Source organism: Pyxicephalus adspersus, chromosome 1 (genome assembly GCF_032062135.1).
Source record: "Pyxicephalus adspersus chromosome 1, UCB_Pads_2.0, whole genome shotgun sequence".
NCBI classification, from domain to species: domain Eukaryota; kingdom Metazoa; phylum Chordata; class Amphibia; order Anura; family Pyxicephalidae; genus Pyxicephalus; species Pyxicephalus adspersus.
This window is the reverse complement of record NC_092858.1, coordinates 10,141,963-10,159,029: the sequence shown is the minus strand read 5'-3', so window position 1 is coordinate 10,159,029 and position 17,067 is coordinate 10,141,963. Positions and strand designations below refer to the sequence as shown.

At 43.0% G+C, this 17,067-nt stretch overlaps 1 protein-coding gene across 3 annotated transcripts in view; it reads left to right on the top strand.

The window, feature by feature from the left end:
* Positions 1–6,785: 6,785 nt before the first annotated feature.
* RELT (RELT TNF receptor) overlaps positions 6,786–17,067 on the top strand; it is a 32,233-nt gene continuing 21,951 nt past the window's right edge. For all 3 annotated transcript variants that reach the window (XM_072402125.1, XM_072402134.1, XM_072402115.1), the window contains exon 1: positions 6,786–6,855. The gene's annotated coding sequence lies outside the window, so the exon portion shown is untranslated. The remainder of the gene's footprint in view (positions 6,856–17,067) is intronic.

Here is a 17,067-nt window from a genome sequence, read left to right as displayed (position 1 = left end):
ACCCCCCATATTCAGAACATTTCCAGGTCCTGTCACTTTCACCTACGCAACATCTCCAAAATCCGCCCCTACCTGTCCCCAGAGACCACCAAACTCCTTGTACGTGCTCTTATCATCTCTCGTCTGGACTACTGTAACATCCTCCTCTCTGGTATTCCACTAACCTGACTCTCTCCTCTACAATCTATTATGAATACTGCAGCCAGACTCATCCATCCTTCCCTCCGCTCCTCTTCCGCTGCATCTCTTTGTAGTTCTCTTCTTTGGCTTCCATTTCACCGTAGAATCAAATTCAAGCTCCTGTGCTTTGCCTTCAAATCCCTACACAGTTATTGTCCCACTTACATTTCTGACTTGGTAAAAAAAATACTCCCCCTGCTGCTCTCTCCACTCCTCCAATGACCTACTAATGACTTCCTCACTCATAACCTCATCACACGCACTGATACAAGACTTTTCTAGAGCTGCCTCGACTCTCTGGAATGGTCTACCTCGTCCTATTCGGCTTGCTCCTACTTTCTGCTCATTTAAAAGAGCACCTACTAGATTGTAAGCCCTTTGGGGGAGGGTCCTCTCCTCCTGTATCGCTGTCTGTATTAGTCTGTCATTTGCAACCCCTATTAAATGTACAGCGCTGCGTAATATGTTGGCGCTATATAAATCCTGTTTATTAATAATAATAATAATAATAATAATAATAGAGAACACCACGGCAGTTCCAAATGCTGGCAAGGACAAAAATTGCAGACACAGAGCATATCCCTTTAAGATCAAAGAGGATCTATTTCTGACGACCTAGGACCACCTAGGTGGTCAGAAATGGACTTAGTGGTCAGACTCCAGAATCTATTGGATTGTGCATACATATTTCAAAGGCATTGTCTCCCAGAACTCTAAAACCAGAGGGTATATCTGATTAGAGAGCTATACTATATGGCCAAACATTTGTGGATTCCTGACCATCACACCTTCATGAATCTACAAGAGCCATTACTCCTCTAGGAAGTCTTTCCTCAGGTTTCTCAGGCATTTCCCAATCAAGGTTAACTCTCCTGAAGATGCAAGGGGTTCCTTAAACTATGGCTGATTGAATTCCAAGGCTGGATACACACGTCAGATGGTTCTCGTCCGATAATCAGCCCAGGGCTGCTTTTGGACGAGAATCGTGCATGTGTACAGGGCTCGTTGTCCATCGTCGAAACGACCGTCCGCTAACAGTGGACGAGGAAAGATCGTAATGCAAGTGAAGGGGAGGGAGCGCAGTGTAGTGCTCGTTCATGCATTGTGCAGTCGTTAGTTTTTGGAAAGGATCAAAAAAGATTATTGCATGTGAGTACACAGCCTAATTCATCCCAAAGCTGACCATTAAACAGAACTACACTCCCCTAACCTCCAGCGATGTCTGTGAGCACCATCACCAGTGCTGGCATCTTTGCTTGGTCTTTTTCTGGGTTTAGGACCTTCTTTTTGTTTGGCCATTCCAGGATGAAAGATCTTTACCACACGTACAAATGTTCATTCATCTTGCTGAAACTGTGAATTTTAGCATTGCAAAGAAGTTTTGGAACAGGCAGGCAAGGGGAAAGAATATATTATAATTCTGCAACAATAAACCACCTGTTCTCACTTTGTTGTATGATAAATTTCCATTTTAGGGTTAAGGCCAAGGCTTTGTGTCCGTCACTTGAGTTCCAGTACACCAGAGTGGTCAAACCATATTTCCCTATAGAACTGACTGTTCACAGCCACACTGGAACAGAAAAGGCCTTCACCAATCTGGAAGCTCACATTTGTCTAAAATTTCTTTGTAGCTTGAACAGTAACCACCAGAATTTGGGGATCCACATACAAATGGTCATAAAATGCATTTCTGTGACTTCAACTACAGACTACAAAATAGATTAAAGTGAGAGGAATTGTATTATACATAAATTGAGAAATATGTGATGCTCTGAAACCTGCAGCTCTTCAGTGAGAAATATTCGGAAGCTGAGGCTTTCCTTGGAAATCAGGGATGTCAACTTTACCATAGGCAGATTCCAGTCCTAGGGCTTTATTTATGAAACAGGGAATCAGGTCCATGTGTTTCAATGGCAGTAATTGACTCCCACCAGGGAATGTACGAGGGAATGTCAGAATCAGTGTCTCTGTTCTGGTGCAAGATGAAGCAAACCTTTTTGCAAAATCATAAAAGAGCCCCCCATAACGTTGTTGCATTACCTGAAATCCTGCCAATAGAAATGTTATTATTTCACTTCCTTTACCAATTGTCTCCCAGTGCTTTTTTTTTTAAATGGCATCTGGAATCATCAGCTCCTGCAGATATCAATGGTCTGTTTGTGCCATAACTGCAATTTTGCTACCAAACTGCCAAAGCCTTTACCACGTTGAGTGATGCTAGGTACCAATCAACCCAGGATCCAGAAGGCATATGGTGAGGACATTGCATCCTACATCCTAACAATGCCCTGCACTCAATGTAATGACCCAAAAGACTGTTATCTGCCTTGCCAAGGACAGTCCACAACTGGGGAAAACGTGAAAGAGGACCCAGAGCATTCTGTGACCTGCAGGAGGATGCCTGTGTAAATGTAAGTATAAAAGCCTAAAACATAGAAGCAAAGAATATAAAAAGGGGGCACTTCTCTGGAAATCCATTGCCACATACCATACAGACCCCACCTCCCCAATGAAACAGCCAAGTTCCTCAGTCTATTGTAACCAGTTGCAGGCATTGAATGTACAAGGTTTACTACTAATCTAATCATAAAATGTTAGGTGTATAATGTATGCTAAGGTCCTCCTGCCAAAAATTATTAGCTGGACCCCTCTCAGTGTTCCAGATGCACAGACAGTAGCTTCCACATAAATAAAGACTGGAAATAGTGTTAGTGGGATTCAACAATAAACACAATGCAACAACAAAACTGCAGGAGTGTTCTCTGATCTGCAACATATTTGTCATTACTATGAATGTAATATATCAGCACATTATAATAATGTCAGGTCCTGCAAGTTGGCAACATAATGGTAATTTAAGAGTTCATATTCTACCCCTTATTAACCTATAATGTTAAAAGAACGGGGTTCTTTTACGGGGGTAACGGAAAAAGTGAGGGCACGGCGTGCTCCTGTATGCTGCCCCACTACACTCCTGGACAAGGTTTTATTGCAGACAGAACAGGTGATGTCCCTTCTGCAATAACATAATCCTACCTGCCTGATCACATAATTTAAATACACTCACCTGGCCCTGTTCTGTCATGGGCACCTCCACCTTCTTTTCTTCTCGGTTTCAATCTTTGGCCAACTTGATTGGCTAGGCCGAGATGATATAACTCCTGGAGTTCATTCAGTCTTAGCAGGGGATGCTGGGATGCTCTGGGTATCCTGGCTTCCTACATTTATTGGGGAAATAATGCTGATTTCAGTATGCAAAATGAGATTGGCACTCTTTTTTTCCCCATGTACCTAATTTGATCTCACGCCTGCGCAGTGCAAGATCAGATGATGTACAAAGAAGGAAGAAGGCCAAAGAAAATGATGGATCCAGCCTGATTAAGAAATCTGCAGGATTAAAGGTAAATGTGATTTTTTTATTTTAGGTTTAGTTCTACTTTAATTACACCCATCTGACCTTGCTCTGTCACTGCCATATTCATCTGGTCCTCTTCCAGGTTCCGGATCTTGATTGGCCAGGTCAGAAGGATGCAACTTTCATGCATGTGCATGGGACTCGATTTATTCTTATAATATTAATGTTAATCCAAGGGAAATGCTGGGATACCCAGCATCGTACAATAGGCTCTACATATGCAGATACGTGTTCATTGATAAAAAGATTGGGAACAGGCAGATAAATTTATTATTTATTTTAATGCTGAGGAGACATCAGCTGTCCTTTCTGCAATATTGAACCTACCTACTTGCACTTTATTTGCATTCCAATTTTGCTTTAAATATGCCATTGTTAAGAATGTTGTTATATAGTATTTATAAAGAAAATACTTGTAGATCCTGCCAGAGATACTGTTAGCTAAAAACAAATGCAGCAGAGATTATGGAATCCCCTGATAATGGCACAACAGGTGTGCAGAACCTCAACCAACAGACAGAAAGTCATGTGATTTACCTGTCCACCATCCACAATGATGGTTTTTGGTAGACCGGCTCTATCAGCTACAACCAAGTCCCTACCAGTCCCCGCTGTTCCTCTTTACGTAATTACCCATCACACACATATCATCCTCCCAACATCCTCACCGTGATAATGATATGTTGTCTCCAAATTCATTCACCACCATCTGTCTGCACAATAGGTGTATCATTTCTTCTTCACATCAACACAACAGAATATAATCCACGGGCACAATACAGGAAAACATGTGGCCAGCTAGAAGACAAAATATTTTGTGTGGTCAGAGGTCGGAGTCTGTTTATCCCAATGTTTGTGACCACGGCAGGTGTTATCACCTCAGGATGATGACTCAGGAAAAGCTGGAAAAACAGAATTTATATCAATAAACAAATTCTTAGAAGAATACAAATAAGATTGGATCATAAAACAAGTATTAAAGGGGCTCTGTGGGGTCAGGAAAGCAAAAGGGTCACTTAATGCTACCCATGCCTTCTCAATCCGGATCTGTAAACCAAAGCATCTGGCATTGGAGTGGGGGCATTTCGACTCCTTTGGTTAGGATTTTGATAGGGATTGAGTAGCCACCAATATAATGGGGCCCTTCACTACTGTCTATCAGTATAAATGGGACTCTTCTTCAATGACCACCAATGTAATGGGGAACTGATTCACTGACCACCAATGTAAAGGGAACCTTCTCCTCTGACTACTAATGTAAGGGGAACTTTTTCCAATGACCAACAATGTAAAGGGGCACTTACCTGCTGACCACCAATGCAAGGGGCTCCGTCTTCACTGACCACCAATGCAAGGGGTGCCTTTTTCATTGATTCATTGGAAGAGTGAACTACACTGACCACCAATGTTAGGGGGCATTTTTTATTCTTACCCGCAATGTAAAGAGCCACATCTTCATTACACATTATCCATTGTAAGGGGCACTTCCCAGTATCCACCAATGTACGGAAGTCTACTTCACTTATTACCAATATAAGGGCTACCAAATGTAAGACATTAAAGCACAGGTCACCATTGTAAATTTGCCTTTCTCTATGACCACCAATGTGAGGAGGATCTTATCCATCTGTAAAAGGGGTCACTGCATTGACTGCCAATGAAAGGGAGGGGGGCTTCTCTACTCTAAGGGAGCCTTTTACCCTGATAAAATAATGGGGTCCTTCTTCTCTTACTTACTCTTCTTCATTACTTACCACAAATAAAAAGGGGCACTTCTCTGTTCTCTATCATACAAGAGGGCACTTCTTTACCAATCACCAATAAAAGGGGGCACTTTTATGACTTACCACTAATGTAAGGGAGGTTTTCTTCACTTAGCACTAATATAAGGGGCACTACAATGACCAGCAAATGTAAAAGCTCCTCTCAACCAGCCAATAATGCAATGGGATACTCTTCTGATGTGAGGGGTCTCTTTTCCACCAACCACCGATGTAAGAGAGGGACCGACTGATCACTTTGCACTAACAGAAGTATACATAATAAATAAAGTAATATAATATAAAAAGGGCCCTACAGTACCTAACAGATGTAAGAGGCTCAAACAATGACCAGCTGTATAAGGTGACCCATCTCCACTGACCACCAGTATGAAGGGTTTCTCCACCTCTGACCACCAATGTAAGGGATTGGCCACCAGTGTGGGGGATCCTTATGTAGGATGCCCCAACTGGAAATGTTAGATGGCTTTTCCCCACTGACCACAAAATTAGGGGCACTTCATTGATCATCAATGTAAATAATGACTTACATTGGTAAGTTTTAGAAGTTTCTAATCCAACTACTTTCAATTTTCACTGTCCATCAACATTTTGCAGACCTTAAAAAGTCAATAGGCAAAAAATAAATGCTTTTTTCACAACTACCTATCTTTAAAGTGTACCTAAACTCAGAATTTTCACTTTACATAAAAGGGTAGACTACCCAAATCCTGTTTTTTTTGCTTTTTTTAAAAAAAAGGTGTAGCATGGCCCCTAATTTCCAATCACCTCCTGGGATACCTACGTCACGTATCCCAGGAGGCTCTTGGGTGCTCCTTCTGTGCATGTCCGAGCATCTCATTTCATGAAAAAGTGGGAAGAAATTGATGATCTTACGCATGCGCAGTGTTTTTTCCAAGTTTTTTTCCAACCTATGGCACCTGATCTCAGGCCTGGGTCGGGTGACGCAGGAAGAGGAGGCGAAGATGGCGGCACCCGGAGCACCGGCCTGAAGACAGATACCGGGACGATGCAGGACACGATTGAAGAGACCTCTGGATGGATTGGGCTGCCCTGCGGGATTGAAGGTAATTGTATTTTTTGTGTTTGTAGGGATTTTGAGTTTAGTTCCCCTTTAATATTCACTAGAAGAAGAGCAGCCCCTTCAAATCAATGACAGTTTAGGGGTAGGCAATGGCCATTTTAATTTCATAGGAATTACATTTGTATGAATTGAATATTATCATGGACAGTTATCATTTTAAATGAATTTATTATAACTCACAGGGTTTTGTGAAGTGCCCCAATGTCTGAGCTGTGATTGGGACCCCCATGCCATCTGCAGACACGTGCGCTAGCAGTAAGGTGCAGTGTATGAGACCATACTTTAGATGGCAGCAGCGAGCACTGCGGTGAGGGGGCGTGGCGTGCGGAGATATAGGAGCCGAGCGCTGCGCTGAGCTCACACGGGACCGGCGACTCGGTGCGGACACAGCACAGGTGAGCGGGGACACCGGGGCCACACCGGGACATGGGACACCTACACTCACCTTGTTACTGATCAGTACGGGGCTGGGATAGAGGGCTCAGAGTCCTGAATGAAGTTCCAGCAGGACAATTAGGGGAAAAAGGGGTGAGATGCTCTGCAGCAAGAGTTGGTGCTGGGTGAGATGCTCTGCAGAAAGTTACATTGATTCCTTGCATTCTCTGTTAATCTGAAGTGATGCTCTGCATGGAATGCTGTGAGTTGGAGTGGGGGAGTTTAAGCCCCAAGCAGCCTGTGGCCCCATGAATAATGCTTTGTAAAGCTGGCTTATTGGAGTAATGCTCTGCAGTGAAGGACACAAAGTGATTCTCTGCAGGGAAGATTGGCTGCTGTTGAGTGATGCTCTGCAGGGGGGTTATTGGGTCACGTGGTGAATGATGCTCTACACAGAGAGGGTGATGGTATGTATGGGGGTCACATTGAGTTATACTGGGGGTGACAGTAGAGTAATGCCTTGTGGAGTGGGGTCACAGGGGACAGTAATGTGCTGCAATATTGAGTGATGCTCTGCAGAGTGGGGTCACAGGGTGACAGTAATGTGCTGCCATATTGAGTGATGCTCTGCAGAGTGGGGTCACAGGGTGACAGTAATGTGCTGCCATATTGAGTGATGCTCTGCAGAGTGGGGTCACAGGGTGACAGTAATGTGCGGCAATATTGAGTAGTGATGCTCTGCAGAGTGGGGTCACAGGGGGGACATTCATGTAATGCTCTGCAGCTGCAGGAAGTCAGGGTGGCCCTGGTTGGCTGATGCTGTGCAGGAGGGTGAGGGGTGCCCTGTGTGACATTGCTGGGATCTGCAGAGCTCAGTGGCTGCTCCTGGCCTCCTGTTCTCTCCCTGAGATTTGGGGGTTTGGTTCCATGTTACAGGGGACCCCCAGATCTGAGATTTATAACTTTATGTGACTTATTCAGCAAAAATGTGGTTGCTTTTGGAATCTGCACATTTCTTTTCATTATCACATTTACCTTGGCACTGATCATTCCCATTGTGTCTGTGTGGGGTATGCAGGGGTGTACATGGTGACTGTACATGTCGGTGATATTGTCAGCTCTGTGATTGCTTGGCGCTGTAATTTGGGATTTGATGTCATGCATGCTGTTGGAATCCAGTGGTGGCAATCTGGTGCATATTATGTGTTCTGTACATTTCTCAATACAATGGAAGATGCTGTATTGTAACTTACTAATGAGCTAATATACATGATCATTCTAGTCCAGGAAGTGGATGGTGACCCTGTATGAGGCCTGAGTAAAGATGGATCTGTCATTCTGGAGAGAAAAGCAGATTGTCATTGTTGGGTGTAATTTGTAACTTTCAGGTAACAAAAACAAAAGTCCTACACTGGTCCATAACAAATATCTGATGCAGACTGGGCTGTAAAGTCACCCCATCAGCACTGGATCACTATCATACTTGTAAAAGCATGGGAGTACTTCCCTTTCACACAATGTACCAGTCAGGATTACCATTCCCTGATTCCTGGTTGCTGCAAATATTCTTCACTTCCAGGTGTGGGAAATACCTGACCCCCCCCCCCCATTCCTCTGACTTATGGAAAAAATCAGGGCATGACCCATATCAGACCGGGCATATACTTGTGTCTTGGGAGCCGTGGGAATTCCGGCCTCTGGGAAGGTAAGTAGATTGGCCTTTCTTCTAGCAGGTATGTCTGTGTATACCTGTGCTGACAGGTCCTCTTTATATACATTGCAGACAGCCATGGACACAGGCTGCAGATCTTGCTGATGAGTCCGGTTAGACCCCCTGTGTGCCCAGTATTTAGAGTCGGCACTGAAACTGGATCACCAGTTAATTTAATGTTCGTGATTTCAAAATGCAATTCTCCATGTATGCAAATATCGGAGCAGTCACACTGTGTACATGCTTGCTTGCATACATTTCATTGTTTTTACCCCTCTATTATACTGCGCTGTATGAAGTCGGATTTCAGGGTCTCCCTCTGCCAGCTATCTCTGTCCTCTGTTCATTCTCCCTGCAGTGATGAGAAAACTGTAACAAGAGAAGCTCCAAATTTGTAGAATTCCTTGCAGAACAATCAGATTGTGTTGAGCTTTCTGAATGGATCCTCTGCTCATGTTCCTGGATATCTACCATACACCCCGGTGCCGGCCCGCATTCCATGTGCATTGTGTGTTGCATCTTTTTTCTGCACTGTGATTAAAAATATTCCAGCAATTTCCATCGGTGACAATAGCAGATCAGGCCTTTGTAAATCAGCTGTGGGTGGTCTCCATTGGAAGCCCCTGTGACAAGGTGACAACAGGAGCTCATTTGGTAAACTAAGACAGAACGTTGTCACCCTATAACAAACTGCGACATCACCAGCTATTATTTTAATAAGCGTTTCAGGGAAATAATTGCTCCCAAACCAGACCAGCTCCTGGTAAAAATTGTGTAAATGGGAGAATATTTCAGGAAGAACAACACTTGGCTTTCCTGGAAGATCTCCACAGCTGTGTCGAGAAGTATTTCCCATGAAGAGTGTTGTGTTTGTATAAACAGTGTGAGTTTAACATAAACTTTCCTAGAGGCTATGGACTGCGTCATGACCCAGAATCCTTTGCTCTCTCCCCTTTTGTCTATTGTTCCTTGTCATTACCTTTTGTCTATTGTCCTGAAAATTGGGGGAAATTCCTCCATAGGCTGAGTAGTTTCATGCTGGGTTGGTAGGAATGACGGAGATTTGGGAGACTCCTTACAATGTGAAGGAGATTATGTGAAACTGTAAGGGTTATTATTTTACAGTATGTATATAGCTCCAACATATTATGCAGTGCTGTACAAAGTCCATAGTCATGTCATTAAGTGTCCTGCAAAGGAGCTCACAATCTAATATCCCTATCATAGTCCTATGTCTTTGCACAGTCTAAGGTCCATTTTGGGGGGAAGCCAATTAAACTAACTGGGATGTGGGAAAAACCCCATACGGGGAGAACATGCAAACTCCATGCAGATAGATTGGAACTTTGGACCTAGCACTGCAAAGGCCAGATTGCTAACCACTGAGCCAACCCTGCTTCCCTCTTGCTCTAACAAATTTATTTATATTAAGTGAGGTTGGACCTTCTGCTGTAGTTTTTGGTTGACCTAAAGGGGATTGTTCAATGAGTTTGTGGGGTGCAAGGAAAACTTTCTGCTTGTTCTTGTTGGGCTCCATTGGACAGGACTGGATGGTCGTGGTCCGAAGAAACGAGAAGCCATTTCCTCTTCTTGGCTGCTTGTTGGGTTTCTCTCTCTTTATATTCAGCTCTAAATATAAAGCACAGCGCATTTAGGTTTTGGAGCAGAACATTTTTGATTCTAAACATGGTGTAGCTTTAGGACGTCATTGATCGTATGTACCGCATATCTTCTAAATATGGCCAGGGGTTTTGTGGCCGGTTCTTTTTAAAGAAACCATTTAGAACCAGACTGCTTGTTGGCCAGAATTTTATTTTTTTTATTTTACTGATGTACTTTTCGAAGACCTTGTTTGACTCTATAATATTTATGGATCTGGATTGACTTGGGTGGAGTGGATAATATGATGTTGTATGGGGTGAGGTCCTGTGTCATAAAATGTACATGGTGAAGTAATGCGGATGTACAACATTGGCACTCCCTTGTCACTTGGACATAACTGCGGGCCCCGGGGCCTTGTGGTGGAATTCCTGCTCATGTAGTTCCCTATCATCATGTCCACCATCTCCACCCTCGCTGTCATTCTCTTCTAGGTGTCTATTGATCAGACCACACAGTGTGGCCATTTGGATTACTGCCAATGCTATATTATAAATCTGTGTGTATGCTAAAGGTTTTTCTTTAAATTAATATTTTATCAATTACAATGTAAGTAAAAATAGCTCTGACCTCTGTGACACATCCGGGTATGAAAGGTCTGAATGAGGAAGTCTGTGATCAGCCTACCATGAGCTTCTACTTCTAACATTCACTTCCTTCAGTCATGTTTTTGCCCTTTGATGTATTAGAATCTTAATTGAACAAGATTTGGATTAGTCAAGTGAGTCCGACTTTGACTTTGTAGCCAGCAACTTATTTATGAATTTAAAGTCTCACCAGATCTACTTCTCTCCAGTATTTGACATATTGCTGGGCTGCCATGTCTTTTCCATGCCACAAACTTTCAAATTGTTGATATTTGCAAAAAAAATTTGAGGAGCTCCAATTGAACAATACTAATGATGGGATCCTCACATGTCCATAGTACAAGGCACATTATTTTATTACCCTTGGTATACATTAAAGATTTGGGGGAATTAGATCTGCATACCCAAAGTGGGCACTTCATTTATATATATATGCACATTGTTTCTGGAGGAGGCAGGGAGTTCAGTGCTTTTACTTGTAACACTTCATTCCTCTACTGAAGCCCAGGAGGCAGTTTCTGATCACTTGCTTTGTAGTCACTCCATTGTGTTGGTAATGAAGCAGCCACACTATTATCTGCATTGTTAATGTGATAAAGACTTTGAAACTCAAGAAGGAGGAGGGCTGGTGAGCAAGCAATTATACAGGTCAACGGGTGTCTTGGGTTTGTGACGGAGAGCTGAGTCATCTCTGTTCCAGGAGCCGAGCTTCTACCACTTGAAGCTCCTTCAGATGAGCACAAGAAATGGAGCATAAAATGGGTGCAAATCCTTCCAACAAGTTTAGCCAATTTTCTAAACTTGTCACTAACCTCAATGGGTTGTGTGCTTTCCCCAGATCGGGTTCAGCAAAACCAGGGTGCAACTCAGAGATTTACAATTATAGGAGTGATGGCTGTCATTTTTTTGGCATGATGGGTTCTTTTTCGGAGAAGACCTTTTCCTACAAAAGCACCAACTGTTGTTGGTTCCATGCAAATGCTATGCTGTGGCTTTGGTAGGTTGCGGGGAGTGGGAAGAAATTGTAGGTGGGTGGCAGGCTCTGTATTGTGACCCAACTCATCCGTAACCACCCAAAAACAGCCGGGTGGTGCGCCTGGCTAAAAGGGATTTCTTTGATCTGAAAGAAGTATGCAGATCAGGAAATGTCCTTATTGGCATATTATGCTGCAATCTAGGCGTCCCTACAGGGGTTTTTTTTTTTTTTTAAATAATGAAGGGAAGGGGGGTAAATTAAGAAATTCTGTAGTTGGTGCTAAATCATATTCTTGTCATGGCATGGCCATGGTATTCTCGCTTACTTAGCGGCCGCTTCTTACTTCATGCACCCACCAACTTCGAGACATCATTTGCTAATAGTGACAACGTTGGACTATGCCATGTGTATTGGTATGACATGGTATTTGAAGTCTTTGCTGGAAGAGAGATTGCCAAGGTGACCCTTCAGAACACTTTAAAGACCGGGCATCCCCTGGTTCTTGTTCAGGAAGTGTCTGGACAAGGCTCTTCATGACGTGACCACCTAGGATTACTTTATTGTTAAAGGCAGCTTTTACTATTTTAATTATTGACTTTTTAAAAGTGCTTTAATGTGTTTGTTTGGTCTTTTGCATGTTGAGCTTAACAATAAAAGTAAAAACTATAAAATCTAAAGCAACCAATTGCTTGCTAACTTCTGAATGCCCCAAGCTGAAACCTAAAATCTGATTGGTTGTTGAGGTTGATCATTGCCTATACTGGAGAATCCTGTTCACATCTGAGGCTCATACGTGCGCTCCGTCTATGTCGTGGATTTTAATAACACTTCACATTTATTTCTAGGAAAAAGTCATGTGTTGGTTGTAATCTACGTGTGCAGGCCTGCATGTTACGCATGTTCCATCTGCAGATGTTTCTTGCCTTTAAACTGATAACCAATTGCTTATTTACTCTTTTATGCCTGGATGGGTACCGTCAAGAGGACAGCAGGCTCCATGGTTATAGCTTGTATTGCTATAGCTGTCTGTTCCAGGAAGTATTACGTGAATTCAAAGGCTTTCTGTTTATCTTTAGCAACTTTGTTCCATTTTGGGTATGTGTGCAATGTATCCAGCTCACTTGTGTACATACCATGGAGGAAACCAGACAAGCCCACCCAAATGCATTTATTTACGGCTATGATGGGAAGTGAAACCAGGAACCCAGTGCTGCTAGGTTGTAGCACTCACCAGCTGGCTTCCCCTTTAATATGATCATGGAAAAAAAATCCACTTGACCGTCTGTGGTTCACGTGGCGGTTATGTCGTCACCCGATCTCCAGGACACCCAGGAGCCCTCTGTATTATTCATTGGATTTGATTCTATCTTTGTTTAGCAAACAATAGAAATTCATTCGGAGAAAGCCAGTACAAGAGGCCCTGTCATAAATTTGCTATTACATAAAACAGAATGGCATGCTTGAAGTCACTTTTTCCTTGAATAAACGGTATACACGGCTAAAAATAGTGACTGTTTATTGTCTGAAGCATCAGGCTATAGTCAGTCATTGAAGTTTCCATAATATTATAATACAGCTTGCAGGGGAAGAATAGTACTTTATTCTTGCAATGCTGTGATATGCCTGTATGTGAGCTGTATGTCCTGCACAGGTTTGTAGGATTGCCATGAGCTCAGCACTCCCGGGCTTTACTTTTAATATTGGGAGAAGTAACAAGAAATACAAAATGTTGTCACCTGAACAGGAAGTAAGAGAAGTCTTCCTGGGTGCTTTTTTCAGTGACCAATATTGAAATGCGTTTCCTTTTTGTTTTATCACCCCTTGTTCCTCTGTGATCGGAAGTAAAGAGAAAACGTATTATTATTATTATTATTATTATTATTATTAAACAGGATTTATATAGCGCCAACATATTACGCAGCGCTGTACATTAAATAGGGATTGGGACCAAAGCCCTGTACAGATGTCAGAGGATTGTTGCAATCTTTTGTGATCGTTTGCAGGGTCAGGAGAAGGAATGAGCAGTTTACACAAAGTTCAGCTCTAGTCTATGGAGAGGTGAGGCTGAACAAGTGGCACGTTGATGTTCCCTCCGCCATAGAAAGTACAGTGGTCCTCCTTGCTGGGTCATTTATCAACCTGCCCTGGTGTACGTCTGATGGACTGCTGCACACATACTAGATTTTTACCCAAGACCATCACAATTGTTCGCCTTGGGTGTCAATCTTCTAGCGTGGTGCATACGGGCTGAAAAAAAAACATTGGTTTCAGACTGTTAGAATTTTGAGAAGGACATTGAATTGGTAGCTCCTCTCTGGGACAGTTGGTAAGATTGCCCATGGGCGCTGTATCATATGCTGTCACCATATGCATTGGTGAGATGATATGGTCGAATGTACACAAGTTGTTATATTTCCAAAGGTTGAGCAATTCCATTTGTAAAGTTCTTCAATGTTCTGTGGTTCAGCTTACTTCCATCCCGCGGCAGATCGAACACGTGTTTTAGATCCTCTGAGTGATTGGTTGAGCCAAAATTGTCAGGGATTTTCTTCCTTGTACTAGGTCTTGGTCTACTCCATGCAGACCCTTTGACCAATGGCATTCACATTTGTATCCCCTTAACTTGTTGTTGTGTCCAGGATATCCGACTCTCAGTTTATAGCGGTCACCTCCTGAGTTTCTTAAATTCTTGTTTTAATGCCCTCTATATTTAGCTATGGTGTGACCTCATCCCATGCCACGGCTATAGGAAGTTTACATCCGGCCCAGCTCTCTACATCCTAGTACATGGCTTCCCTAGACACAGCGGCTGTACTTTGCATTTGAAGGGCTGATTCCTAAGGGCGTCTAGTTATGGCAATAGCATATGGTCACCAAGTAGCTGTTTCCTCGCTGAGTTGGCGAGGCTCTGCTTGTTCACACTTGTCTGTGATGGAAACCGAGCCGAATTCTGGGCAAGAATTACTTTACACTGTGTATTGTTTCCATTATTTTGTCTGCTTGCTGTACATTACAGAAAGGGGGCTTGCGGATTGGAGTTGGGAGGCTGTGATGGCACGAAACAAAAAATGGAGGTGAACTCCATATATCTGGGATAATCTGCCTTTTCTTTCTTTTAAGGTGAACCCATAGAATGTGTTCATGTATAATGACCTTTAAACTGATCGTGCACCCATTAACTAGTATATGGTGGGCTGTATTTTCACTAGGACTTGTTTTCTCCAGGTTTATTAAGATATGTATTTGTTTTTATGATTGTTATTCCCAGCCAGTACAGGAAGTACAGGTCCATTTTAATTAGCAATTCTTGGCATTGCTTCCTTTTTTTTCTTTCCTGGTTTTCTGAAAGGAGGACGTAATATCCAAATCACATCCTGTGGATGACCTCTGAGACATTTGTTGATATTTTTTCCTCTTCTACGGATGACAATACTTGTTGACTATACAGACTCAAGGCCTTGTAGAGCTGGCTTCCCGTTCCTCTTCCTTGTACAGTAGGAGGTGGTGGACTTGCTGGAATTGATGACCTTTCCCTTTCATCTATGTACAGTGTGAGGTGGTCTCCTTGCTAAATGGATGGGATAGATGACCCACCCCATTCCTCTTGTCCATATACAATAGGAGATGGTGTCTCCTTGCTGGAATAGATGGGCAAGGGGAAACCCTTAACCCTTTCATATTTGTACAGTAGGAAGTGGTCTTCTTTCTCTATAGATGGGATAGATGACCCATCTTATTCATTCATGTAGAGTTAGAATCTAGTGGTCTCCGTGCTGGGATGAATGATATGGATGACATTTTTCTTTTCATCTATGTACATTAGGAGGTAGTATCTCTATATTGAAGGGATAAAAAAATCCATCATTTAGCTCTTGTCCATGTACAGTAGGAGGAGGTGGGCTCATTGTCATAGGAATGACATAGATGACCCATTGCTTTTATTTATGTACAGTAAGAGGTGGTCTCCTTGCTATGTGGATGGGATAGATGACCCATCCCATAGCTCTTGTCCATATACAGTAGGAGATGGTGGTCTACTTTCTGGTATGGATGACATTCTTTTTCACCTATGTGCAGTACAAGGTGCTCTCTTTGCTATATAGATGACCCCATACCATAGCTCTTGTCCATGTTCAATAGGAAATGGTATAGGGAGAACTCTTAACCTTCTCGTCCCTGTACAGTAGCAAGTGGTGACCAATGCAATTCCTTAACGTACAGTAGAAGGTAGTGGTCTCTCTGCTGGAATGGATGGCATGGCTAATCCACCCCATTTCATCTATGTGCTGTAGGAGGTGGTGGTGGTCTCTCTGCTGTAATGGGATGGAATGGCTATACCACCCCATTCCATCCATGTACAGTAAGAGATGGTGAGCTTATTGTTATCGGAATGATATACATGACCCATCTTTCATCTATGTACTGTAGGAGTTGGTGGTGGCCTCCTTGTTGGAATGGATGGCCTGGACAACCCTCCTTGCTGGAATCGATAGCACTGATGACACATCCCCTAGCTTTTGTACTGTTGGTGGTCTTCTTGTTAGAATGGATGATCTAGATGACCCGTCTTGCCCTTCCATCCCCCGTCTCAAGGAATTTGGTAGCCTCCTTGTTGAAGGGATCATGCTGGTCACACGATATTTGTCCTTTTACACAGTGGTGGTCTCTGCTTACTGTATGAATGATATTGATGACCTGGACAGTCCTTTCATTGTTACACATGTGGTTTTTTCTTGTCCTCATACAGTGGGAGAGGTGGTTTGTTTGCTCTATTGATGAAATTGGTGACCTGTCCTTTTCCTCTTATCCTTTTTTTTATTAGAAGATGTTGACCTCCCTGATGTATAGATCATTAAAGTAACTTGTCCTGTTCTTTCCCTTGTAGTGGTCTTCTTGCTGTATGGATACCAATGGCATATCCTATCCCTGTGGTCCCCTTAACAGTAACATCCTCTGCATTATACCAGTGACTCAGGTGCTGGTTGTCGTTCCTTAGCTCTTTTAGGTGATGACACAGCAGAAATCCCTTGCAGTTCTTCTCTAAATATAGCTCTCCGCTGACTGCTTAAATTAGCATCTGTAGGTCGAACATGTGTGTGGCTCCCGGTGGGGAGTTGGGATCTATTGAATGCTCCAAACAAGAACTTCATTAGCTTCTTAAAAAAAAAACCCAGCGTTCTCCCCAGTCCCTTTTAGCTGAGTGCACCACCCGGGCACTCTTTGGTAACCACCCGACTGTCTTTGGGTGGTTACTGAGGAGTTTGGTCACAATACAGGGGCTGCCACCCGCCTACATTTT